Source organism: Nannospalax galili, unplaced genomic scaffold, assembly GCF_000622305.1.
Source record: "Nannospalax galili isolate Female #2095 unplaced genomic scaffold, S.galili_v1.0 scaffold777, whole genome shotgun sequence".
NCBI lineage: Eukaryota > Metazoa > Chordata > Mammalia > Rodentia > Spalacidae > Nannospalax > Nannospalax galili.
This window is the reverse complement of record NW_008341810.1, coordinates 5354593-5380708: the sequence shown is the minus strand read 5'-3', so window position 1 is coordinate 5380708 and position 26116 is coordinate 5354593. Positions and strand designations below refer to the sequence as shown.

General features: G+C 43.5%; 1 long non-coding RNA gene across 1 annotated transcript in view; it reads left to right on the top strand.

Annotated features, from left to right (window-relative positions):
- Window positions 1–19714, top strand: part of LOC115071084 — a 71897-nt gene extending 52183 nt beyond the window's left edge. The window contains exon 3 of the long non-coding RNA XR_003850199.1: window positions 19318–19714. This is a non-coding gene — a long non-coding RNA (uncharacterized LOC115071084). The remainder of the gene's footprint in view (window positions 1–19317) is intronic.
- The last annotated feature ends 6402 nt before the right edge of the window (window positions 19715–26116 follow it).

Genomic DNA, 26116 nt, shown 5'->3' with positions numbered 1-26116 from the left:
GGATGGAAGGGTGAATGAGGCTTAGGGAGTCCCGGTGCGGAGAGCTGCGCTTTATCGAGATGTTCATTTTTTAAAAAAGGTATAACCATATATTATCAAGAAGAAAAATTATATCAAGTTATAATAATTAAATACAATTACTGTAATTAGCCTGGCAAGAATTTGTATTTCAGAATAATGCCAAAACATTGTAAAACATCCTTTTTAGTTCAAGCACACATTTGCTACAACAGGGATCAAAAGAATTTGAACCAAGTCCATGTAACATGAACACAAAACTCTGTTTTGGCATGGGTTTGGTAAGGACAAACAATAGGGGTTATTGGGAGGCTAAACATATCAATCAGTCATTTACACGTGAAATCCTTTTTATTTCCAGAATGTGTCCAGTTCCCTAAGCACACCCCCTGCCTCCCTTGAAGGATTGGACTGCGCTGAGTGTGTCGCTCAGAAGCTGTGTTTTGTGATAGGAAGAGGAAGTTCTGGAAAATCAATTAAGAACTCAAAGTAACTTAATCTTGTTGATTGTTCTTTTGTATGAGGCACACCCATGAGGTGCACAGCGAGCAGCTCCTGGAAAAGAACTGACTTGAGGGCCAAGCCCCTATGATTCAAGGGGAGGGGAGAATCCAATGTTTGGGGAATTTTGACCATTGAATGTTGATCTCAAGGTCTCTAAAGTCAAGGCAACAATTTCTTGTTGGTAAGAGCCATCTGTAGGACATGCCTGATTAACATAGTGCTGGGATGAGGGGGTGAAAAGATTTTCATGATGACAGGGTTCTTACCAATCGGTTTCATGCACTTGAGAAACCTGTGACTTTAAAACAGACTGTGCAGTCTAAACACAGGCGAGAGTGTGGAAGACAAGCTAGTCCAGATGATAACAGATGGTGAGGGACGCAGAAAGCTGGGACACGGAAGCCTCTAACTAAGACACACCCACCCAGGAGGATGATAAAGAGTAAACCCTGGCATGAAGGACTGCAGCATCCTGAAACAGACAAACACAAAGGAAAGCTGCATTGTGTTTCCAGTTGCCCCGTAGCCCCCTTGGATCTCAGCACAGGGGATCAGAATATTTTGCTTTAAACAAAGCATATGTCTCTTTGTGCATAAAAGTTGAAGTAGGATATTTGGGATAATGAACAGTCTGCTTTCTTAAGGATTCTTTCATTCCTTTAAAGTTTCTTGGGCATTTTCACATATACAAATTGATTTTATTGTTACAGCTCACTCTGAAATAGGCATGATTGGTCCACTTTCTCTGGGTAGGGAAACAGAGGACTGGAAAACTGAAGTGCTGGCCCAATGGTAGCCAATCCCCGAAGGCTAGCCTCTTAGTCTGAGCCCAGTGCATTTCAAGAACGCTCTGGGCTCTGATTGATCAGCTGTGAAAGGACAAATGCAGTTTCATTACAGGTAGATTGAATAGAGATGCTGTAAGGAAATAGCTGTTTAGGAGGGATGAGCAAGAAGTTTGTGGAGAACAAACACAGATGTCCAGGCCCTCAGAGAAAGTTAGCATCCCAAGGACTGAAACCATGGTTGGTGGTTCATTGAATGTTGGAGCTGGGGAGGTTGGGTTGTCTCAACTGCAGCTCAGGAGTTAGGCAGGTGGTATCGGGTGAGGCTGCTAAAGAGTAGAGGCTGTGGGAAAGACACACCCAGCCTCCTCCTCCCTAGACACTCAGTTATCCAGTAAGGCCAACCACTGGCCATACCAGGTCAAGTCCATGTACAGGGGTATCTCCTGTTGAGAGCCGAGTGATGGAGCACAAATCCAGAAGGGGTTGGGGGAGGAGCCGAAGACTGACAACTGCTAGCTGTAGCATCCCAATCTTCATAACATAATATGAGGCAAATGTCTAATTCTAATATTAACGTTAACATAATTTTAAAGGCTCAGCCCATAATCTGTTACTTGAAGTTCTCTGGGTCCAATGTATTCTAGAATTCAGAATATTCTTTTAATTGTAGAAAGATACTAACAATGTATAGCAGGATACATGAACATTATGTAATATAATGCTACACAGCGCATGCAGTGGAACCCTAAAGTAAGACCCATCATATTTCTGTGACAAAATGTATGAACAGTTACTTGGAAATAAATACAAACTATAAATAACTTCTCATTAGTTCAGGGCAGTGTTTGCTACCACATGAATTTTCATGCTGAGCTTTTCCCCCTAAACTGGATTTCAGAGATTTTAGGACTTTTGGAATTGTGGGTAAGGGAGAATTGGCCACTAGTTTAATTTTCTAGGACTTTGTGGCTTTCTGCAGTCATCATTGTGAGCACCGGTTGTCTGTATAGTTTCTTTTATTACCAAGTTTTACATATATGTGCATGTTTGTGCCACATATGTGCATATTCTCTGGATTCTATAAAAATGGGAATTTATCTTATAAAGTTCCATAAATTATGAGCTGAAAGATAAAAGAGCACAGCCATTCACTTTTAACAAGACTTTGTCCTGGAAATGAGTCACAGAGGGTTCTTTTAAATAGCCAAGCTTCCGGGTGGTTACACTTTGGCTTTGTTAACAGAAGGGTGGTGGGATATATACGTTTCCTGATCGGCTGTGAAAATGGTGTAAAGGAAACCCTGAAGGTTGAGAAGACATCCAGTCTCTGTCCTCTGAAGACCTGCTCCTTTCTGGAATGCCCAGTTGTAGTAGAGGGAGGCATAGCTTCTCGGAAGTCAGTGGAGACCTTTGGTAGCAATTTTGCTGGCAGGTCTTCTTGGTCTCTAAAGCTCTGAAAACTCCAGTTCTCAGAACGACTTAACAGGAAGCCTCACCCAGTAACAGAGGAAGCTGAGGAAGGAAGGAAAGATAGCAGTGCTGGGGGAGGGGCGGCAGAGTAAACAATGAGTGAAGTCATAGCCTTCAGATGCTGCTACTGGTCAGGGACACACCCCACTTATGTGCCCCACTGGTCCACAGACTCAGCTAGGCAGACTCTCCTGCGGGCCTTCATCACTCCTTTGCCAGGTTGACTCAAATGTCCTCAGCGTCCCCATCTCTGGAGGCTTCATGCCCCTGCTCCTCGTCCCCTCCAGTATTTCTACCCAGCTATCACATCCTCCATGACCTTCAAAAATCAATGATCACTCCTCTCCAAGGAGGTGACTGCTGCCATCTTTCCATTCCATCAGCCCACAAACTGCCTTACACTGCCCTCAGGAAATCCACCCTATTTTACCTTGTGTGAGAGGAATCATTTTATTCCCTCTACAAACTTAAATGTCTTATTCATTTACTAATTTAAAAAAATATATATTTTATTTACTATTTTTGTTTTATGTGTATGAGTGTATTGCCTGCATGTGTGTCAGCACACCCGTGTAGTGCAATGCCTGTGGAGGTCAGAAGAATTGAATTACCTGGACCTGGAGTTACAGACAATTATTAGCCTCCAACTGGGTAGTGGGAATCAAACCCGGGCCCTCTGTAAAAGCACTCAGTGTCCTCTGTAAGAGCACTCAGTGTCCTCTGTAAGAGCACTCAGTGCTCTTAATCCCTGAGCTATCTCTCCAGCCCCCTAATTCACTAATTTTTTTTTCATTAACCAACCCCTTATTTAAAAACCTATTCTGTGTACAGTGCTAGGTTGGGGATTTGAAGATAAGAGAATTACTGCATTCTGGAGCTTACAGCCCAGTGCAAGAAAACAGGCACCATCCAAGCAGGGCAGTCTGAGAACAGAGAAGAGGGGCATATCTCCCATTTTGGGTGTCTGCTGGCTGAAGGTGGTCAGGGAAGGTGGAAACCTCAAAGTCAAGTGGGAAGCAGATGAATGTACGGTGGGTGAAAGCTGTTCCCGGCAGAAAGAATGGCATGGCAGAGCGCCAGAAACTTGACAAGAAGACAGTGTTCCAAGAACAGCATATAATTGAACATGGCTAGCAGATAGAAGTCAAGCAAGAGAGTGTTCTGGAGAAAAGATTGGGGGAAGGGGAACCAGACAGTGAACAGAGTCCTGCTCATCAAGGGTTTTAAGAACCTTGCTAAGGAATTCAGACAATTTGACCCAAGGTGCCCAAGTGGCCTGTGCAGATGAAACTTTCCTTTAAGCCCCACGCATCTTGGTATGAGTCCTCACAAAGCAGATTCTGAGACAGTTACAAATGCAGGTTCATTTGGAGGTGATCCTATAAAGCACTGTCAAGGAAGTGCTTACTAAGATTTGGGTGAATGTCCCCCACATGTAGAACTTTGGCTCCCAGAACGGTGTTACTAGCAAGGTGCCAGAAGGTGCTCTACCCTTTAAGAGGTAGAGCCTAATGGGAGGTCCTTAGGACACTGGAGATGTAGATTGTGAAGCCCTGTCCTTTTCTTCTCTGGTTTGGATGTCTCTCTGTCATATTCTGCCATTGGCATCTGAAAATTTCATTAGAGAGCCCAAACAATTGAGCTGCCCAGTCTTGGACTCTACCCTCCAAAATGCTGAGCTAAATAAGCCTTCTTTTCTTCACAGGAGCCTGTGTTAGGCAAACATGGCTAACATAACAGGAGGTATGTCTGGAGGTGGGTCAGGACCAGGAAGTTTGGCAGTACAGGACACACTGATAAACAGGTTATAACCGTGAGCAGCTTGTGTGAGCCCTCTGGAAAACTGTAGAACATGTTTTAGAGTCATTCCACCCCAGGATCAAAAAGGCTGAGTTTCCACCCACCAGCTCCTCTCAGCTTTCACTTGAGGGCCCCTCACTGTGGCCTGCTCTGTGTGGGGCATGCAGGAAAAAACCCTTCAGGCAGACAGCCATAGGTACTTGAAGAAGCCTTGGCTGGTGATAGGGATGTGGGCAGGATGCAAGCATCTGCTACATCCGGTTCTGTAGACAGAATAATGTGGGAAAACATGGAGAGTTTTGGACCTTCACTATTGTTATGAGTCAGGGCAGGAAAGACATGGTGGTACATTTAAGGGGGTGACTGAAGAGAATTTGATCAAGGGAAGATTCCCAGAGGTGTGGGCAGGCTGAGGGAGCCATGAGCAAGTGGGACTGCCCCAGAGTTAGCCTCAGTGAGAAGTAAGTGAGTGCTGTTACATTTGAAGAGGCGAAGAGGAGGGCGGGAGCCTGGCCTCCTCCCTCCTCTGGTGCGGTAACTCTGAGGTGCTCTGTTTCGCAAAGCCCCAAGCTGAGCGGCTCATCAGTGTACATTCATGCTAACCAGCACCTTTTCCTGACCCACTTCCCTACTCCCCTACACAGCATTTCTCAGGCTCACCTCCCCATTAACTTACTTGGTGGACTAGGGTGAGAGCTGGAGTCAAGGCGAAGAGGTTGCACAACAGGAGTGTCACTTAGGTAGAAAACTGCTGCCCTGCCAAATTCCAGCTTGTGTGGCAGGAAGCTGAAGGCAGAAACACTGTGTGCCTTTTCATGTCCAGTTCCTCAGCCATGGGAACTAAGAGTCAGAGGACAAGGAAGCCCCAGGACATGCCTGGCCCAAGAGAAGCATCTCCCAGGGTACAGAGCGGGGAGAGATGTGGAGAGCACAGACAGTTGGCAGCATCTTTTTTTTTCTCACACCAAAGTGTGGCTTTTGTTTTTGTTGTTGTTGTTTTGAGAGGGGGGGCTTTCTGTAGCCTGGAACTCAACATGTAGACTAGGCTGGCTTCAATCTCACAAGGGCTGCTTGCCTCTGCCTCCCAAGTGCTGGGATTAAAAGTGTGCACGACTACAGCTGGTTCCTAGAGTGTGGCTTTTTAATCTACCCTGTCCAGACAGGTGTCTATACTGCCAGAAAACCCATAACTTGCTGATAAGGCACCAAGTTACATAGCAGAACCTTCTGTCTGTGAGCGCCTTACATTTAGACTCCCTCTTCAATGATCCTCTTGTCCACTGACCTCAAAATAACTGATCAGCAGACAGAGATGGTGATGATACCCATTCTCCACTGAGCCAGGACCCAAACCTTATCTATCTTTGCAATCAAAGTCAATGTTCACTTCAGTACATCATGTCTTCCAAACAAAGAGGAAGTAATTGCTTCTTGGCAATGAACAAATTATTCAATTTACTCTGACATCTTTATAATAGTTCAGTTGGTCCTTGGATTCAGTAATCAAATGCTTGATTTCTGCAGATGACTTTTAGGTTTAAATTTCTTAATTTCACAATAATCTGATTTACTATGAAGCTTTAGATGTGACTAAGGTAAGAATATGAAATCTCCTTAACTGGAAATTCATGTAGCTCTTCACAGACAGAAAGAAGCTGATGGAAGTAAAATAGTTGAATTCCTACTATGTGCATGTGATAGTACTTCACAGACAGATCAGGGTCCAGAGAGAGGAGTAACTTGCTCATGCTTATACAGTCAGGTAGGATGGAGCCAGGAATGCCATCTATGTCTCACCGACTCCCAAGTGTCACAATCTTTTGCTTCAATAACTGTTTCTGAGTATTGCTTTAGTTTTTAGAAACACAACAAACAAGGATCAGCACCTCAGAGGCATCATTCTGGGGACTTGAGTGGTGGTGTGGGGATGCTTCTTGCAGAGACGTGCATGTCTGCCTCACTGTCACCAGTGACTGAGAGCCTGGACTCTGGGGTCAGGCCACCTGGCATCAGCCTCTGGCTGGAGAGCACTTTGCTGTGTAACCTTGGGAAAGTTGATGAATCCCTGTGCCTCGGTTTCTTCATCACCAAGTTATAGTGATTAACCATTATCTCTAGGCTATAATGAACTGTGATCATTTTATTAGTCGGCATTGTTCTGACCACCCAATCAGATATTCTGTATATAAATGCCTTCAATCCATTGCCTGGCCTACAGAATACAGGGGTTCACCTGGAGAAGCCAAGAATTTGGGAAGGGTGGGAGGGAGGGAGAGAGAGAGGAGAGGAGAGGAGAGGAGAAGAGAGAGAGAGAGAGAGAGAGAGAGAGAGAGAGAGAGAGAGAGATTGAACACAAGAAGGGCTGTGTGCTTTCATGTCCTGGGTAAATGATGCCACATGTGGATAACACAGAATGACTGGCCAAGCAAGTGGCACGTTGAGGGGTGGGAGTTCTCATCAGAAACATATTTTGCTCTGTGGTTTCTCTGAGCCATTTTTGTCTTTGCCAAATGACCCCCTTGGGAAAATGAGGAAGCTCAATATATATATAAATAGCCAAGGTTTGAGAGAGGAAGTGAGAGGTTTCCCTAGAGAGGGCGAGCCAGGAGTCTTGGAGCTCAGTGTGAGACCAGCATCAGACAATGGATGGCTTTAAGGCACTCCAGTCGTGAAAGAACTTCCTCCCTCCTGGGCAGAAGATAGTGTCTTGGTGGCAGGTGGTGGCTCTGGAATCTTGGGTCATATTGAACTGAGTTTGTCTGAAACAGGGTGGTTATGGCCTCACTCCTAACTCAGTGATGTGAACTGTGGGTCCCCAAGCTCTCTCCTGAGAGAAGCCTGTCAAGCAACAGCCCCACACCCTCTGGGGATATGATAGGGAAAAGGAAGAGAAAGACAGTCCCTCTGTACTGGGATTTAGAGTGCTGTGAAGGGTGTCCAATCTCTCTCTCTCTCTCTCTCTCCCTCTCCCCACTCTCTCCCTCCCCCCCCCACATTCTCTCTTTCTTACTCTCACACACACTCACTCTCTCTGACCCTCCCCCCACCCCACCCCTACCCCCCACTACTCTCACAGTCACTGATTCTCTTCCTCACACCCACTCTCACTCACTGGCTGGTCACTGGTGTCCTGTTCATTTCTGAGGCCTGTTATAGAGCTGTGATCTGGGTGGCTTAGAACAGTAGCAATGGATTCCCTCGCAGTTCTGGAAGACAGGAGTTCAGAACCACATTGCTGGCAGCCGGTCTCTCTGCAGACTCTCAGGACAATCTTCCTTCCTCTCTCCCTAGCTTCTGGCTTTCATGGGCAATCTTTGTGGATCCCTGGCTTGAAGCTGCACAACTCATTCTCTACCTCTGTCGTCACAGGCCTCTTTCCTCCATGACGGAGTCTATATTGTGTCTTCATATGATCTTCTAAAAGGATACCAGGTCTTGGGTTTAGGCCAAATCTAATCCTGTGTGACCTCACCTTATCTATCTGAATCTGCAAAGACTGTATTTCCAAGTAAGGACACCTGCAGAGGTGGACACGAATTTGGTGGGAAGGATGCTATTGAACTCTGTACAGGTGACCTTTTTATGCCAGGCACCCTGCCGGCCTGGAAACAAAGATGAGTAAGACCCTGATAGTCTCAGAATTTCCTGCAGAGATTCATATGAGTGAATTATGTGATTCCATGAGCTAAATATGTGCTAATAACATACACCGATTCAGCATTTACTAATGCTTGGCACTATTTTAATAAGTGTACACATAATTCTCACAGCAACCCTAAGGGGTGGATGCTAGTTTCATCATCCCCACTTCACAGGTGGGGAGACTGAGAAACATGCTATGGGTCCCAGAGCTCCATCTTTGGCAGCAGAAGTCAGGGCCTGTCTCTCTGAGGACCTGGCATCCAAGGAGAGGCTGGATCAGCAGAGAGCAACTGCGGGAAAGCTGGGGGCATGTGGGGTGAAGACAAGGGTTCCAGGCAGAAGCAAAGGCCTATGCCAAGGCCCTGAGTCAGGCTTTAAAAAGATGAAAGCACTGAGCTCAGGGAAGGCTGCTGGGAGCCAGGTGAGGTCAGAGAAGGAGGGCCCTCCACCCATGCTGAGGACTTTGGATTCGATACTTTTAACTTCTCAGCCTTGTAAGCTGTGACATCTGGGATCTGATGCCTTTTTTCTGGGATCTCTCTGGCTTTGCATGGAGGGTTGGCCGGAGAGTAGATGTGGTGTGGTCAGTGGGTGTGGGCAGAGCTGGGATACAAGAGAATGGAATCAGGGTGTTGTTGGTGGCACTTGCTGTTGGATGCAAAGGGCCGAAGGGAAAGAGTTGTCACTCGCCTTGGGCCTGAGTGACTACATGGATGAGGATGCCCTATAGGACATGTAGAAGATGCGGGTGGGCAGGAGGAAGGCTGTGTTTGGTGTGTGTTTGGCATCCAGTGGTTTCTGAAGCCATCGTTTGAATCCTGGCAAGGCAGCTTAAGGTAAGAGTCCTGCCTATCACTGCCATATGGGACCACAGGATCCTGGTTCCCAGACCTAGCTGCCCAGTAGAAAACCCTATGCAGCCTGCTCATAGTAAGCATTCCTGGGCCTTGTCTCAGAACCCTGAGCAGCGTCCACCCTGCTGTTTTAATAGAACTTGTGTGGAGTAGTACTAGCTCAGGTTTCCTAGGCAATTCCTGTGTCAACTGTTTGCCTCATTTTTCTTTTAATCTCATAAGAATTCTGTGAGATAGGTACATCTCCAGTTATAGATGAAAGTGCTAAGGCACAGAGCAGCTGGGGGGCCTACTAGAGTCTAGAAGTCAGTGCTGGCCTCTGAGAAGAGATCGTGGCCTACCATTGGAAGCCCAAAGAGATACCACGAGCCTCTAGGCTGCCTTTCCTGCCTTCTTCCACCCTGGGACTTCGTCTCCTTACGCTGAGGGCTTCCTTCAGTATGGCCACCTTCCATTTCTTGACCTCCATCCGTTTACCTTGTTTCAGCTATACGTCCATCTCTCTTTGAATAAATATTTAAGTTGACTTTAAATTTTTCCTTCTTCAACCTTTCTAAATAAAATAAATCTTGCTTTCTGACTGTGTCTGTACTTCCCATATATTTGAGAGTTTCATGTATGGTGCCCAGGATGAGTGTGGGGAATGTGGGGCTGGCAAAGAGCTGATGGGTAGTAGACAAAGGGAATGCCCCAAATTTGCTGGGCCACCTGGCCTCAGCTCTGTGGCCCTCCTGGGCCTGGTTTTCAGGACATGGCCACCTTTAGGGAAACCAGGTTTTTTCTGCTTGGTGTCACTGCCCTTTAGCCAAAGTCTACCTTCCTCCCTCAGTCAGAGCGTTGTTCCATCCCAGATACCCCTATTGGCTATCACAAGTGATGAACCTTTTAATAACAGGAAAACACAGCTAGCTACTTGTTTTAAAAAATTCTTCTTTTGCTTCCTTCTCCTTAGGAGTTGGTTGGATTTGGGCCTTGAGAGACAAGTTCACTGAATGAGGAATTGAAAACACTATGTCAGCCTGCCTACTTCATTTCCAGAAAACTCCATCTTTCCTGTCTTAATTCTTTCCATCTTCCTGCTGCTTATAATTTAGTTGGAGCTGAGCAGGGAAGCAAAGAGAAAGATCTATGTTCAGAGGAGCTGTACAATTCAACATGAGAAGGACACCTCTACCTTCTCTCCCCAGCCATCCTCTCTCCTCCCTGTTCTGCCAGAACCCACCAGCTTGCCAAAAGCCACCCAGGAACAGACTTCCTCTCTAATCTGTTGCATCTGTTCACCCATCCTACTCCCTGCTAATCCTCCAAGCACACTGTTTGCCACAAATGGGCAAGAGACAACTGGGGCGAGACCATAGGGCAGGTTTGTGGCTCCAGCCACTACCATGTGTTTGTTTCTTTCTCATGGGCAGGGAGACGGCCACCTTCATCCTACCAGCAGAGTGACACTTAAGAACTCGTTAGTCACAGAGTCAGTTCCAAATTCCCAGTTCATACAGCCAAGCCTTTGTCATTTATCCATTTGCGCACATCAATTTTACGCCCGTGACTTGGTTATATTTATCTGGGAATGGTTCGGATTCAAGCCATGGGAAAGTCAGGAACCTTGCATGGTATTTATGGTTCAGTAATTGCCTTACTGTGGGGCCCAGGCTCAGGAGCCTGTCTTTCTCCATTTTAAAAGCTCAAATCTTCATGTGTGCAAAAGCTGTCTGTCAGGTGTGTCAGAATCTGCTCTTATAAGCACTGATTTATTTTCTTTTCCCTTTTCCTTTTTAATTGTTCTCTAGAGGCTCCACACCCAAGGAACACGCATAAAGAATTTAATACTAATCTTCCATAGATTAAATGTGCATCTCCTCAGCCCCAGTCCATAAATTGTTGCCCAGTGTCCCAAAGTAATGGCACTTAGAAGTGGTTCCCTTGCTAGGTAATTAGCTGATGAGTCTGGAACCCTCATGAGTGGAATGACTGTCCTTGTAAGGAGAAGAGATACCAGGGCTGCTGCTGTCTGCCATGTGAGGGCACAATGGCAAGCCTGTCTTCTGGGAGCCAGAAAGATACTTCACCAAAACCAAGTCAGCTAGCACCTTGATCGTGCATTTTTCCGCCTCCAGAACTGTGGGAAATAAGCCAGTTTAGGATATTATGTGCTATCAGCCCAAGCTGACTAAAACGTTATCCCTGCACTGTTTCCATTTTTCATTTTTCCTTTAGCAACAAGGATTACAACTCCCTTTCATTTTTTCCATCTAAACAGAGTGAACTGATAGATCATAGTAACTTTTACATGGCATTTTCCTGCTCACATATGAGTTTGAATCTCTTACTACATATGCTGTGCCTAAGAACTTGCTTTTCAGATCCTTGGATCAGTTTTCTGCTGAGTTGTTTATGGCTGTGTTATTTGTTTTGTAGAAATTTCTCATGTTATAGCCATTTGCTCTCTGCCTGATCTCTAGCTGGTAGTCTTTCCCTGCCCCTTAATCTAGTTATCTGTTAATTTAGTGTCTTCATATGCTCCTGATGCTATAACAAAAAACTCTAGACTGAGTTTATAAATATCTGAAAGCTATTGCTCACTGGTTTGGAAATTGAGAAGTCCAAGATCAAGCTGCAGGCAAATTCAGCATCTGGCAAGGGCCTGATCCTCACAGAAGCTTCCTTCTGTACCTTACAAAGTGGAAGCCGTGAGATCACTCTTCTAGGCCTCTTTATAAAGGCACCAATCCCACTCGCAAGGGCCTCATGCTCATGATCCAGTCATTTTCTAAAGGATCTATCTCTTTTTAAGCAAATTTTTATTTATTTTTGTGTGTATGAATATTTTGCCTACATGTATATAAGTGTACCACATGTGTGCAATGTCCGAGGAGGCCAGAAGAGGGTGTTGGATCCCCTGAAACTGGAGTTAAGACGGTTGTGAGCTGCCATGTGGATTCTGGGAAACAAACCCCAGAGTCCTCTACAAGAGCTACCAGTGCTCTTAACCACTGAGCCATTTCTTTAGTCCAAAAGGCCTGTCTCTTAATGGCATCTCCCTAGGGGTTAGATTTCAACATGTGAATTTGGTGGAGGGCTCATACATTAAGATCATAGAACTTAATTTCTCTATAAAATGTTTTTCATTTTTACCTGGTCAAATATGTGAATTTGTCCTTTAACAGTTTCCAAATTAAAATGCCTTTACCACCTTTAATTTTGTATGTGGTATTCTAGTGTTATTGGACTATATGACCAGTCATTCTACCATTCTAAGTTATTACCTAACCCTTCCCCAGTGAACTAGAAATGTTTTTGTTTTGTTTTGTTTTGTCACAAGGTCCCACTATGTTGCCTGGGCTGGCCTTGAACTTGTGAGCTCTGGTGTCTGTCCCATGTCAGCCTCCCAAGTAGCTGAAATTGCAGTCATAAGCCATGGTGTACCTGGCTTGAAAAAAAAATCACTTTTTGAAAAGAGCTTAAATTTAGACCTCAGGGAAATGCAAAACGTAACTACAGTGAGACACAATCTTAACCCAGGCCTAATAACTATCACCAGGGGCTGGAGAGATGATTCAGCAGTAAAGAATACTGATTGCTCTTGCAGAGGACCCAGGTTTGAATCCCAGCACCCACATAGCTAATAACCATCTGTAACTTCAGTTCCAAGGGATTCAATACCCTCTTCTGTCCTCTGTGGATGTTGTACAACATGGTGCACTTGTGTACATGCAGGCAATACATTCATACACATAAAATAAAAATGAATTAATAAATAAAAATTTTAATCTAAAAATAGAATTGACATAAGAATCACTGCACTACTCCTGGATATATACCTCAAGGAATCAAAGCCAGCATATAATCTCTTTATTGTAATACTTTTCACAGCCTCAATGTACATCAACAGATGAATGGATAAGGAAAATGGGTATGTATTTACAATGGAATAATATTCAGCCATTAAAAATAATGAAATTAAGTCAGTTGCAGGGCAATGGGTGGAACTAGACATCATAATGTTAGATGACATAAGCCAATCCCAGAAAGATAAATATCACATTTCTTTCTTATGCAGAATCTAGATTTTTTTTAAAATTAAAAAAAAAAAGATTTGAAAGCAGATGGGGGACTCTTTGGAAAGAGAAAGGGGACAAGTGGGAGGGGGAGGAGAGGGTAATGGGTAGGGTAAGATCAAAATACATGATATGTTTGCATGAGAGTGTCATAGTGAAAACCATCATCCTGTACAATGAATATACATCAAGAAAAATTCACACAAAAGCAGCTTCATTGAGGAATAATTTATGTGCCATAGAAGTTATAAGGCATTCTTTGTTAAGTGACATCAGTAAGTTGATCATCTTGTGGCTGTTTTGGCAATCTAGTTTTGGAACATTCCCATCACCTCCAGAAGTTCCCTTCTGCCTTATTACCCTCCAAATTACCACCAGTTTGCTTTCTGAGTCTGTAAATTTGCCTTTTCGAGATAGGAGAAATCACTTTTTTCTGACTTGAAACTATATACATATTATTTTGGTATGTTCATAATTCCCTACTTTGTTTCATACATTCATCTGTCCTTTAGCCTAAGAGAACTATGAACACAGAATACGAAGAATTTTTTAAAAGAAATTTAAATCTTAAAAGATGCTCAGCCAGGCATGGTGGCACATGCCTTTAATCCCAGCACTCGGGAGGCAGAGGTAGATGTATCTCCATATCTCTGTGAGATCAGTGCCAGCCAGTCTACAGTCGGTTCCAGGCCAGCTGGGGCTGCCAGGAGACTGTCAATTTTTAAAAAAAAAAAAAAAAAAAAAAAAAAATACAAGTAAAAAGTAAAGTATGCTGAAAATGTTTTGTGCCTCTTGAATTGCCAGTAATCCCAAAGCTCTGTATTATACTCCATCGATGAGACTATGAGTGAAGATGTTCTTATTCATTGCTGATAAAACCATTACCCTTTGGGATGACCCCCCCATGTAGGGAATCAGGCAAAAGTTCAAATGCATATGCCCAACAGTCGTACTTTTGGGAAATGATTCTCTAGATGTGTTTCTTCAGGAACACTGCTTGTATTGACAAAGTATCAAAAGCAACCTCAATATTCAGTAGTAGGGGACTAAATTCTGGTCACTTGATCAAGTGGAAACCTGAGCAGACACATCATAAATGACAAGAAAGCTCTGTGTGCACTTCCAAATATCTTAGAGATTTAAGCAGAAGTAAGATTAAGTATGTGACTATTCCATTGTTTGTATAAAACTGTACAGAAAAAAAAAATCTCAATACTTCTGTGCAGAAAGATCTTCTGGAAAGATCTTCTGGTAGGGGATGAAACAGAACTGAGCAGATATGAGGCATCGATGGGAGGAAGGTTTTTACTATATATATTTTCTTTAAATTTAATTTCCTGTTATATTTTAGCTATTAAAAACTCTCAGTTATTTTGGGCACTCTTACTTCTTTGTTTTAGAAACAATTTTATCTAATTCTCATCTTCCCCAAACTGCTAGAATTCCATTAGTAATTGCATCACATTTATTTCTTAACTTTGGTTAAATAGACTTTTATATTATAGTCACAACTAAGGCTGAAATATTTTTCCTGCCTGTTAAGATCTTGGTTTAGATCTTTGATAAGATGGTATAACTTCCTGTCCTTCATGTTAAACGTATTTCTAATAAAATGTTGTCTATATTGTAAGTGAAATATGTTTCCCACTCTCTTTTCCAAGTGCTGACTGCCAGAGGAGCAACCCTATTCAGTTCCTTAATTAATTTCTATGGCATTTATAAACTTATCTTGTTTTTAAGGCATATGTCACATCATCAGTATAGACAGGCTCTTTCAATATTTAGACCTATTATTTCATATTCTTGTCTCAATGAATTTGTTAGATCCTGAAGACCGTTATTAAATGATAATAATTATGACTTTATCTTCAAGTTCCTTGTTTAAATGGAAGTGGTTTTAGCATTTTTCTACGTAGGTTAATATTAGGCTGAGCAAACTGTGGCTTTATATATTTAAAAGAGTTTAACACTGATGATTTCATATAAGTCAGTATGAATGCTTGTTTCTGGCTTCCATAACTATTTCCTAACTTTTTGTACTTGAAATGACTTCAAATGTATGGCTGTAGGATTGTGATAGATTGTCACCTTGGTAACCCCAAACTGTATTATCAAGTGTTCCCTACCCCTGTGCAGTTCTCTCCCACACTGACTTGCCACATGCATGTGACCTCTGCCAAATGGACCTGGGCAAGCATGATGCAATTAGAACTTGATAAACGCAATAGAATTTGTCCTCTTGGAAGATCCCCCAGCCCCTGAATCTGGTACAGTTCTGTAATAAAGTATGGCTGGTCTATGAATGAAGAGAAGCTGTTTTGGTCCTAGTACATTACATAAGTGACTCTAACACCATGTAGAACAGAACTACTCAACTGAGCCCAGCCAAAGCATGAATCACACAAATAATACATTGGTATTAAACCAATTTATGTTAATTTGTGGTCATTTATAATAAAAAAAAATCACTGCAGAACCGTTTAAACAATGAATCATGATGATAGACTTTTCTAAACTAAAAAACTCTTGGAGTTTGGAATGACCCCAAATCATGTAGTTATTATTTATCATGAAGCTACTGTTTTGGTTTAATTGCTGGATTCATATGGGCTGATTCGGTTTTAAAATTTATTTTTAATTGATTTTTCCTTTTAGTTCTGAGTTATAGAACAACCTATGTTTTTCCTAGAGCTATTTATGATTTAACTATCCATATTGAACAATTAACACTCAACTGTGACTCCTCTGGTTCTAACATCTGCTTCAGGGCTGGTATGGACATCTTTTCCATCTCCTCTAGAGTAATTAATGTCTGTAGTCTTGTCCTAGTTCACTTATGAGTTTGATATTTTACATATTGCTTAGAGAATACATGTATATATATTAAAGTATCAATATTTTAGTTTTTGTGTATCTTTGTGACTTGGTTTCTTTTGTGTCTGCAACTGTTTCTTTTTTCTTTTTAACATATGCTTTACTCTTTTTTTCTGTCCTTTTTTGTGTGTTGGGTATTGAACCTAGGGCTTCACACATGCTAGTCAAGTGTTGTACCCCTGAGCTACAGCCTTAGTTCTATGTTTTCTCTTATCCTTAATGAAAGTCTTATAATCTATTTATTAGACTTTTCTTTTAAAAAAAATTTTTTAATTTTATGTGTTTGCATGTATTGCCTGCGTGTAGGTAAATGCACTCATGTCGTGCAATGCCTGCGGAGGACAGAAGAGGCTTTCGGATCCCCTGGAACTGGAGTTACAGACAGCTGTTAGCTGCCATGTGGGTGCTGGGATTCGAACCTGGGTCTTCTGCAAGAACAACCAATGTTCTTAACTGCTCTCCAGCCCCTTATTAGACTTTTCAAAAAGTTAAAATTTGAATTGCTTTATATTTTGTCATATAATCAATTTCTATTTCAATGATGTTATATTTTCTCTTTATTAATTTCACATTCCTAGTTTCTTTTGGTTCATTCTCTTTTTAAAAAATTCAGTTTCAAATGTGAAAGAACTGACCAGGCAGGGCTCCATCAATGCCCCTCCCATCTTTTCATTCCATCCTCAGCATCTTTCCTTTACAAGTAAATTAGCATTAGTAGTGCAGCTGCACATCAGTGCTCCTGCAGCGCGCCTCTCCCCTCTTCCTGGCAAGGGAACATTCATTTCCCTTTGGGGCACGCTCCCATTGTGATCACACCTCCAGGCCCAAAGTACAGGCTGTGACTCAGGCCCAGCTAATCAGAGTTCTTATCTGGTTGCCAGTGATTGGCCCAGGAAAGGACACATGGCCCAAAATGGACCAAATTTCCTCCCAGGACTTTTTAGAGCTATTGGGAAAGAAGCTGTTTTTGTCCTGGGATTTCAGGTACTGTGAGGTAAGATTATCCAGAGAAACCAGAGGTTGTCAGTCTTTGTTACCTCTAGAAGGCCATCTAAGAAGGAGCCAAGGCACAGGAACAGAGAGAAGATGGATTCTTACTGACATCAGCTGTACCATTGATTACCACCATGGACATGATTCATTCTGTTTGAGCATTCTTGTTATGTGAATACATTTCCACTGTGTTTAGTGACTTTGAATTGAGCTTCTGCCTATATCATGGGTTGAATTCTGACAGACACAGACAATGTGGTCCATGCTCGATGGGAGGCAAGCCTCTGCTGAGAGTCAAATCACCCATACGGTTTAGACATCGCTTCCCTGGCCCTCCCAGTTGCATCCCTCATCTCTCCTGACTCCCCTGAATTCTTCAGCACTGCAGCTTCTGAGTTATTTGGTTCTCCAAGTCTTTTGGTTGATAAATGTTGGTGATAACAGGAAGAAAAAAAAAAAGTCCAAATGCTTTTTATTTTAAAACTGGCTAGAGTTTGAACTTTCTAAGGAAAAAGATAAGATTGTTACTGTTGTTGCAGAAATACCTCCTTAGTGGGCCCATTTTCCTGGAAAGGCAGGGAGGCCACAAGAGACCAGTCAGGCCTGACCTGTGTTGAGGTACAGGGAAGAAGCAGCCAGCATAGCAGCTGTGCTGTGGGGTGGAGGCCAGGAAGGCCGGGCTCACCAGCAGGCCTGGATCTCAACTCGGCTTCCAGGACCTACGCATCCTGTACAGTATTTGCAGGGAAATGGGGCAAGTACAGAATTTCCTTCTGGAGGATTAATTTTACTCAAAGACTTTGAGAAAACGGATTACTTGCTCATTAAAACAATGTTCAGAACAAAAAGGAAAATTCATGTGTATCTTTAAAGCTTCAAAGAAAATTTATGGTCATGTCGGATGCTTTGGTCAATGCATCCAATGATGACGCAATCTTTCCTGCCTGTAGGAAACCCTCTTGACCCCATGTTCCCCTCCAGCCGTGCCTTGGTTTGTTGGCTTCTGTTACAGCACAACACATTGAACAGATTGTGTTCTCGACTTTCTGTCTCCACTTCTCCTTACCCTGCTTTCTCTAGCCCACTCCTAGCAGTCTTTGGCTCCTACTTTGCTCTCCTAAGTCTCTGGAAGCCTCCATGTCGCTCTCAGTCTTCTGCCCACAGTCTGTTGACCTCTGCAATATCTGACAGTTTATCAACCTCTGCTGGAAATACTCTCTTCACTTGGCTTCCAGAAGCTTGCCTTCTGCCAGAGCCTCTCCTCAGTGAATACTTTGCTCATCAGTCTCTTTTGCTGATTCTGCTCAGCTCCAAGACCTTATACTATGGACAGCCTTCTTTGATATCTGCTCTGTGCCTGTGTTCTTACCTATGATCTCAGTCAGTGTCTCTGCTTTGATACCGTCTGTATGCCAACAACTTCCAAATGTATTTCTCAGGCCTGGCCTTTTCCCCTGAATTCCCACTGCATACTTACCATCCCTACTTGGATATGTACCACGCATCTCAGACAGCACTCCAGAAAGGAATCTCATCCTCCCTCACTAAATCTCCCCCTGCCCCATCTCAGTCAATGCAATGGCAATGTTTTCATATTTTTAGGCTTCAAACCGTGGAGTCATTTTTTATTCCTCTTTACTTCTTAAACTCCCACCTCCAATCAGTCAGGAAACTGTCTGGCTTTATGTCCTAAATATATGCAGAAGTCCCACTGGTACCTCCTCGGTTGCCGCACTCCATCAACTCTTGCCAAGATTCCTGTCCTGGTCTGCTGGTTTCGTGCTTCACCTACGTTTGGCGGTTCTCCATCCTATGAGCAGAGTGGTTCTTTCAGTACATGTGTCAGGTTTTGCCATCCTCTGCCTGGAACACACCATGGCTTCCTCCTCACCCAGAGTAAAGGACAACCTCCACAGGACACTCCCCCAAGGCCTCCTGATCCCAGGCACTCTTCTAGCTCCACACATACTTGTCCCCCTCACCTTTCCTGGTCTTGGCATAAATGCCACTTTGCCACTTCATCATCTGGCTTAAAATGGCATCTTCCTATTGAATTCTGAACTCCATTATTGCCCTCCCCTAACTTATTGTCTGTTTACATTTACCACCATTCACTATGCCACGATTTAACTTCCTTGTTTATTCTCTAGCCTCTCTCACCCAAATGTAAGCTCTAGAAATATTTTTTAACTATTTTATTCGCAATATTACCCCTTAGTTCATAGCAGGTACTCAAGAAAAAAATGCTCTTTGAATGAATTCCTGCCATCATTAAAGAATGAATGTCACTGATTTGTTCTGCTCTACCTTTTCTAGAAAATCCTGAGATTCTCTATGAGAAGCAGCTGAGAATGAAACAGGGTCTGGAGCAGGGGAGATGGTGGGACAGGAGGATTTCGGAATGGTCGCTCTGGAGACTGTCCAGAATGGACTTGGGAGTGAAGAGAAGGCCAGGGAGGACATGGCAGCAGGTTGGCCACAGGACACCGTCCAGGTGATGAAGAGAAGACTAGGGATGGCTTAGAGGTTGGGTTTTGCTCACTGGAACAGAACAGCAGCATGGCAAGGGGATACCAGTATCTTGTATGGAAAGATCACATCATTCATCCACTCATTCCCCGTAGAAGTAAGTATTTTGATGATAATATAAGTAGATAAATAGACTTTATTCACTTGTTGGGTTGAAAAAAATTGTGATTGTGTATCTCATCCAAAATTATATTTCTCTGAAGGACCCAGTGGCCTGCTCTTCTGCAAGGACCATAAGACTGCTTTAATAAATGGCTCAACATATTTTTCTATAATTTCATTTTTTCTCCCCAAAATGCACACTTTACCAAAGTACAAAATAATTCTTTAATCTTGGCAATATAAGAAGCAAGACTGTGTTCAACTGCCTTTGCAATCTCTAAGTAGCTCTCTTTCAGTATCAATCAATCAATCAATCAATCAATCAATCAATCAATCAATCATCTATTTACCTAGCCAGCCACCATGTGTACAGTTCATTATATATGTCCCACTCACTGTTCTAGAGGCTTCCAAATGCTAGTTTACTTAAGCCCATCAATAACTTCATGAGGCAGGCTACTTGGTTTAAAAATTCACCCTAAATTTTTAGTATTTTAACTTAAAGTAGTCGTTTTTGTTTTGTTTTTTACTCAATAGCTCAGTGGGAGTGTTTGGCAATCAGCCTCCCACACAGTGACTCAGAGGTCCAGGATCCCTCCCTTTGTTAACTCTGTAACCCCTCAAGGCCACTGACACACCCTAGCCAGCAGGTGGTTAAGAGAGAGAGTGGAGGATCAAATTCCATTGGCAGCAGAATTTAACCACACAGCAAACCTAACTGCAAGGAAAGCTGGGCTGGGAGGAACAGTCTGGCTGTGTGGCAGGAATGTGCTAACTGGCACACATCAGTCTTTGCCAATTCAGAGTCCTAGTACTCTATTCTAAACAGAGGAAAAGCAAAGTGCAGAAGGCCAGGAAACTTGCCCAAAGGTAAGTCAGTGATAAATAATAGACCCGGCATCCAATCCCAACCTGTCAATCTCCATATGGGCTTTTGTCAGTACAGCTAGGATGAGGATTCAGCCAATCAGTTTAAGATGATAACTGGTCATCCAAATGAATGAGAGGAAAATGAACAAAAGGCAATGGGCACACATGTTCCAGCTCATTCCCCTCTTTTTGGAGTGGGCAGCCACCTGGGCCAGGGCTCAGCAACTCTACCCACGCCAGCAGTGCTGGATAATTGTAGCAGCTTTGTCAATCATGCCCGTCACTGAGATCTGCCCCCTTACTCTAAGGCCAGCCTGACAGGTGGGGACTGGGCAGTAAGGGGCTAGCGAGGGGAGGGGCTGGTGACAGGAAGTCTTTAAAATTGTCTTTCTTCACATGTTTAATTTCTGTCTAGAAGCCACAGTCAGAATGTCACAGAAGGTCACTGATTTAGGCTCTCATAGGGTTGGAGGAGTAGAAAAGGCTGAGATTTTGCTCTGGTCCAACCAGTTGTGTGATGATGGACCAATTACTGTTGTGTGCTTAGTGGGCAAAATCATGGCCTGAGGCTATCAGCAGATACACAGGGGTCTTAAAATCAAATGCTTCTGATTAAAATGACAGGTCTTCACCCTGCCAAATACACATGCTGGCCTAATTTTATAGAAATCATAGACTTCCAGCAGGTTACCCATGAGCTTCCCATTTAGATGCTGTGGACGTTCAGCTCTAATACTCTTGCTTTCCAAAAGCAAGAAACACTGCCCTACCTCAGCTGCCTGCTGCAGAAGGAAGCTTCCAGGCATGCTCTAAGTTCCATGCCAGCCTCCTTCTGGTCAGAGTAGAAAGAAACGCAGTCCCTCCCCAGAAGCACATGTTCCAACTATGTCCCCAGATCTGCAACTGCAGCCTGCTCTGTGGAGCCTTGTGAGAGGGTGTGTCCAAACACAACCAGATTCTCTTTTGATTCATAGGTAGCACTGCTTTGAGAAAAGTGGCTCAAGGCCCTCTGTTTCCCTTAGTACCACCTAATCATCAAATCTCATTTGCCCTGTGTTGTGGCTCATGCCTACAGTCCTAGCACTTGAGAGGGTGAGAAAGGAGAAGGATGGTCACAAGTTCAAGGTCAGTCTGGACTACATAAGGAGATCCAGGCTAGCCTGTGCTGCATGGGTAGACCTTGTTTCAAGAAAAATCAAATCAAAACAAAAAGAAACCCCTTAATTTATTTGCTTCCTGTCATCTGAGAGTTTCTGTCTGCCCAGCATTTTAGCTGCTCCTTGGGGATGGCCAGAGTCCTGCAGCTGTCCTGGACACAGGAAGTCCATGGCTACTTGTGAAAGGTAAAAAGAACTATAAATACTACTAAAAACAGAGCTTCCAAGCTCAGAGGAAGTCCGGATGTTGTCGAGGTCAGGCTGTGGAGGAAAGTGGCCCCCCCGGGAGCCTTTCTATTTCCCTCTGAGCCTTCAGCTGGGGACACTCCTCAGCATTGCTGGCACCCGTTTGCCTTTCCAGCCCTGTGAACCTGTAGCTCCAAGCAGCCCTGGTGATGCACCACAAAGTTCGGGGCACAAGCTCTCGTGGTGCATTTCTTACACCAGAAATCACCCTTTTCCTCCTTCTCATCCACCTGGGTCCACTGGTGTCTGAAGCCTGGCTCTAATCCCATGCCCACCTGCAAGCAAGCAGACCACTACAAATGAAAAAAAAAAAAAAAAAAAAAAAAAAACCCCCTTTTTTTTTGAGGACCCCCCCAATCCTTGGGGTTTTAAAAGCCCCATCCTCCCTCTTTCCCCAACAAAAAAATCATATTTTGATATATCACAGTGAAAGATTTATCGTCCTCTTTTTTTTTTTTTTAAAACCCCAAAAAAAAAAAAAAAAAAAAAAAAAAAAAAAACAGCCTCTCTCTTTGTTGAGGACCTCCCACATGCCTGGTGCTTTACAAGCCTCATCACGCCTGATTCCCTCAACAAACATGTCAGACAAGTATTGTCATCCCTATTTTAGAGGTGAAGAAATTGAATTTGAAGCAGTGTTTAAACCTTCTGATGTCATGTCACTAGGAAATGACAGAACAGTAAATCTTACGTAGAAGACTCAAAGCCACTTTGTTATATTCATGCACCACCATACGTAACCCACCTACCTGCCCATTCTACCATCCATTCAACTGACTGTCCACCCATCTCTTTACCACTCCTTGATGCTTGTATGTAGTGAGACAGCATTCTCCCTGCTCCAAAGTCTTGTGTCACTCCGTTTGTGGCTCTGCTTTGTCAGCCCACTGTGCAGCTTCTCTGTTCCTAGAGCAGGCATTGCTCTTTAACTAGAATGAAATCTCAGAAAGCAGACAGCCCTTACAAAGCCTTGCTGGTCATGTGCTTTGAGGAGATTGGCTACACACTTATAACTGGGTGATAACTAAATACTCTTCATCTTTGCAGAGCTTTGTACTTGGAGCTAGGAGGCAATGTTATCAGGTAACCATGCCTAGAGAAGGCCATTCAAGAATGGTAAAGAGACCTCAAGGTATCCTGTGATCCAGGTAGGCACACCCCAGAGCCAGTCTGCCCCCTGAAAGCACTCCATCCACCATGTTACCTGGGGACCTCATGGTGTCCTGAGACTCCAAACCTTTGTTGGGGACCCCAGCATGGCCTCTACCCCACCCACCTCCACCTAAGGATGCTGTGGCATCTTATGCCTGACATCTAAGGAGCATCACTCACTACCTCTGTGACCCCAGCCCCTGCTACCCAAGGACTACCTGTAGAATTCAGTGAAGCAAGCTGTCATAGACCTCTGAAGATCAGCGTTGAGAATCTTATAATACTATTCAAGGTTTGCTTCTGGCCTCAGAAGTTGCACTTAGCTGTGCTGGGACCACTTCTGACATCCACTGGCAATCAATACAGACTTGCTCCAAGACTGAACTCCAAGCACCATTCAGCTGGATCAGCATCTGACAAGTTGGGATAACAGCAAACTAAGTTCCAAACACACAAAGTTGAGACTGACAACCTAACTCCAGATACCTAAATCCCACTGCAAAAACACAAACAGCATGAATAACTAAGACAATATTTCTCCTGCAGAAATTAGTAACCCCATTGTAACGTTCCTGAGAAAAACAACTTAGTTGATGAATAAAACAATAATTCCAAAATGCAATTATGAATACGTTCAAGAGAATAAGAGATTACAGAATGCTCAGCTCTGAAGTGGGACATCTGTACCAAACCCCCTCCTTCTAAGTCTTCTAGATCATCACAGAAGAGGGGGCAGAAAGAATGTAGGAGCCAGAGTCACGTAGTGGATGACAACAACAAAACAGTGTCTTCTGGACACAGCGTGGCAGTTGTACATATGAACTTAAAATGGCTGTGACTGCACGCACAAGACCTGCACAAGATCAAGTCACACAATATCCCAGCATCAAAGGAAGAGGTGGGCACAAAACCCCACTCCTAGTTGAGGAGCTATTGGCATTTGACAGCTGCTGGGGGAGGGGGAGTCAGTTTTCTTTAAGGGCATGACCACTAGTAGGTCAGCCACACCCGAGGAGATGGACCCACACCAAAGAGTATTTGGGCAACACAAATTAGATTTGATGGGATTAAGAAAAAAAGAAGACACAAAGTTGGGTGGTTAGGGAGGAAGGGGTAGAACTGGGAGGAAATGGGGGGGGTATGATCAAAATATATTGTATCAAATTCCCAAAGAATGAATAGAAATATGTTTAAAAAAAGAATATTGAAGAGAGGATAAGCCTCTTGCCAGAGTCCTGAACCAGTGTCTGTCTGGACTCAAGGGAAGCTTGGTTTAAACTTTTTAAAAACTTTTAACCCTTTATCAAGAGCATGGAAAGTTAGCCTTGAAATTGCAATCACAAGAAATGTAGTGCTCAGCAGTCACAGAAAATGTAGTACTCGGGCTTCCGAGCAGCTGTAATTCGTTTTCTTTCCATCCTGCCTGCTGCACCTTTGTATTACAATGAGATCGCTGATGCTTGGAATGCAAACTCAAAAACTGTCAGCAGATGCCAAGTACTGTCTTTAGGAAACCCCTGGAGACCCTGGTGTTGTGTGTCACAAACAAAAGGATGAGATAAAAGCAGCAGCTGTCTGAACCAAGACACAGGCCGGCAGTTACAAGAGTCGTGTGTGTGCACATGCATACTCGAAGTCTTGTGTTGGAATGCCTCTGTCCTCACTGCACCCCTGTGGCAGGCTAGGCTGTTTTCTCCCTGCTCTGGCCACTCTTCCTGCATATATCTTACTGTATTATGTCACTGTCATCTGTTTGTGTGAGTGCTTCCTTCACAAGACAGGAGTAGAGAGCAAGAACTAATCATCATCATCATGGTGAAGGTTATATCTATTCAGTGATATCTGTTATAGATGCTGTGCTATCTGTTGTATAGCAGACAGCAGCCGTACCTCTGTTTCTCAGGGATTGTGTCATTTTTTTTAAGCCCTTTGCATGAATACTTTGTGGTGGTTTGAATGGTGTCCTCCATAGGCTCAAGAATTTGAACACTTGGTCAGTTGCTGGTGCTGTTTTGGGAAGTCATGAAATCCCCAGGAGGCAGTGAGTCACTGGGGGTGGACTTTGGGAGTTCATCACCACAACCCATTGCCATTTTCTCTCTCTGCTTTCTGCCTCTGCTTGAAGATGTGAGCACTTGGCTTTCTGACCCAGCTGCCTCCTTCAATGCCTCCCTGCCATGATGAACTCTTATCCCTCTGGGACCATAAACCCAAATAAAATCTCCCTTCTATAAGTGGTCTTGGTCATACTGTTTTACCACCCCAACAGAAAAGTAACTAATATACACTTCTTATTGTAGAATCTTTAGTTTTTTAAGTGGTTTGGCAGAAATATTTGGCCAGCTTATTTTCTTCCATTTAGTGCAAAAGAACTTATCATCTCTGAGAAAGACTTTTTGAATTGAATTGCAAGGTCTCCAATGCTAGATCACAGAACAGCTAGAGAGAAAATGGAATATGGTCATGAGTTTTAAATGGTCTCTCATAGGCTGTGTGACCCTGGATAAATCTTGCTACTCTGGGACTCAGCATTAATGCATGTTTGTAGGAATGATAATCTTCTTCTCTTGGTGATGTTAGGAGCACTAAAGGAGGACATGGGTGCAACCTTCAGCAGGGTATGTGATATGAAGTGGTGTTTAATAAATCATTGCTATTGTTATAATTATCTTCATGGTCGACATTAACCGTTTAGTACCCAGAGTTTAACCTAAATTTATGTCAAGGCATTTAAAAAAATTATTCTGTTTTTATGTGTACGTGCGTGTGCCTGCATGAGTTCATGTGCACTACATGTGTGCAGTGCCTGTGGAGGCCAGAAGAGGGGGTCAGATCCCCTGGAACTGGAGTTGCCTGATGTGCGTGCTGGGAACTGAACGCAGGTCCTCTGAAAGAGTAGTAAGCATTCTTAACTACTGAGCCATCTCTCTATCCCTGAATGTCAAAGTATTTTCAATTCTTTAAAAAGAATTTATCAGTGTTTCCCAGTGCAGAGGACTATCTCTCCTCTCATAAATTTGAATGGTTTTGTACCAGAGCATGGACTTTCTATATAAGAG